Source organism: Cryptotermes secundus, unplaced genomic scaffold (assembly GCF_002891405.2).
Source record: "Cryptotermes secundus unplaced genomic scaffold, Csec_1.0 scaffold41, whole genome shotgun sequence".
Classification (NCBI taxonomy): Eukaryota; Metazoa; Arthropoda; class Insecta; order Blattodea; family Kalotermitidae; genus Cryptotermes; species Cryptotermes secundus.
In genome coordinates, this window is record NW_019731215.1 from 1 (window position 1) to 2,559 (window position 2,559).

The following is a 2,559-nucleotide window of genomic DNA, read 5'->3' on the forward strand; positions in this document are numbered from 1 at the left end:
AAAACATTCTTTCAAAGTCAACCGACGTTTCGGAGCAGCCTGTCAATTATTTAATTTCCCTGAAGATGAAGGCGATAAGTTCCTCCGAAACGTGGGTTGATTTTAGCGGGCTATATGGTATTATATCTCAGAAGACAGAACTCTTCATAACCACCGCTGTGAGAGTCTCAGATCCTACACAGCGCTATATCCCAGAAGGGAGTACTCTTCATATCCACCGCTGTGAGAACCTCAAATCCTACTTTTTTGTTTTTGGTTTATCGTGATGTTCGTCAGGCAAGGTAACGTATCCCTGGGTTACGTTAAGAAGTATGAAGGTTCAGTTGCATATTCGCAATAACTAATAACATAAACTCTATAGGTAGAATTTTCAAGAAACATTTGCCACCATTCAGTTCAGTATCAGCTATATTCCGCTTTTATCTGAAACCTCAAATTTAGTGCAGGCTTATGTTATTGAAAAGCAGGATTTCATCTCTTTTTGATATGGCATGAAATTAGGGCTCTTACTTTGTTGAAGATTGAGGGGGTGACGCTTTTACCTGGCAACGATAGGAGGGATACACTTTACTGAGCTTTGGCCTAGCAAAGATAGGAGGGATACGCTTTACTGAGCCTTTGCCTAGCAACGATAGGGGGGATACACTTTACTGAGCCTTTGCCTAGCAACGATAGGAGGGATACACTTTACTGAGCCTTTGCCTAGCAACGATAGGAGGGATACGTAGCCAGACGCACAGACACAGACTGACGGGAGGGATTTATGAAGTACGCCGTTGAGATGGGCTCAGATGTCATGACATACATACGAAGTTTCATAAAGACTGATTCAGGAATTCGTAAGTTGATGGGGTGAGGGGGATATACTATCACATGGACACACAGACAGCATTGCGACTTCAGAAGTCTACTGTTGTTTTTTAAAAAATAAGGAAAGTAGGCTAAAAACTAAACTACTGACATCAACGTAAAATACTCCGTCAGAAAGCCATAATGTAATCGTCACAACAAATAAGTGCAAAATGTAGGTATCCTGAAGCAACATCAACAGACATAAATGAGGTTCATGACGAAATCAGGGGAAAAATAGGTCTGTATCCTTGAAATGCTTTCGAAAACTATTACCAATACAACTACTGGCCTAAACTCCAGAGGTGTGGGATAAAAAAAGGTATTTATTTTGGTGTCTTGCAGTTTGCTACAAGCGGGAAGTTTGCAGGTTCTATTCCCGATGTGGCCACTGGATTTTTTTTTTCCTTGGCACTACAGCCCCAGTGGGCCTAGGCCTACCTCCATGAACTTCTCCGTTCACTTCGGTTTTTCTAGATCTTACACATATGGTAGGACTCTTTGGGCGAGTGATCAGCTCGTCGCAAGGCCTCTACCTGTAGACAAACACAGAAAAACGCATACAAACATCCATGCCCTGAGTGGGATTCGAACCCACGATCTCGGCTTCCGAGCAAGCGAAGACAGTGCATGACTGGATTCTTTTAGTTGATCTAATACTTCCAGCAGCACACGGCACTGGGTTCGACTAAGCCTCTGACAGATATGAGTACCAGGAATCTTCTTGGGGTAAAGGGAGGCCGGGACTTTTTATTGTAGAAAAAAATACTGCAAATACAAGAAAGACCTAGGCAATGCCCATCCGGCCTTCTGTAGCTCATTCTTATAAATATCTTATTCTATAATGGCGGTAACCCCGCGGTTCTTAATATAGATCTTAACTTAAATCTGAGAGTACACTGTTACTAATCAGTACAATTGCTTCTTTTGCTTTTCTTACACACGCACAGGCACAGGCACACGCACACGCACAAGCCCACGCACACGCGCGCGCACACACACACATATATATAGGAATGTTGTTTATGAAGTAACAGACGCCTTGCACAATTCTTATTTCTTCACAGAATCCTATGGGCCTCCACGGCCTGTTAAAGAGATAGCTTTGCCGGTTTATTTACCTTGCATTGATTGAAACTAAGTGGTGACATAAATTAAGTATTCAGAACATAAATTATACTGTATGTGCATGAAAACATGTGTTCAGAAAACTGTCTGGGCCTAAGAAGGATGAATTAAGTAAAAATGACTGGTATTTATAGGAACGGCTTCGTGCGTTGCTGGGATAGTAAAATATAGGAGGACACGATGGATTGGGCGTATGGCGGGTGGACCATTTGACAATGACGTCAGTAGTACAGTTTTCAGCCTACTTGCCTTATTTTTAATATATAACATTAGGCTCATGAGGACACAATGCTATGTGTGTGTCTATGTGTCGATATATCCATCCCATCAACTCCTGAATTTCTGAATCAATATTTATGGAACTTGGTATGTATGTAGGTAAGTCAAAAAGTAATTTACAAATGGATATAGAACTTAAACAAATAAGGTACTGATTTGAAAAATGCTTTTATTTCTCAACATAATCTCCCTGTACATTGAGGCACTTGTCCCATCGTTTCACAAGCCCCTGAAAACCAGCAGCATAAAATTCTTTGGTCTGCTGTCGGAACCAGGCGGTGACTTCCCTACAGAAGGGTATAT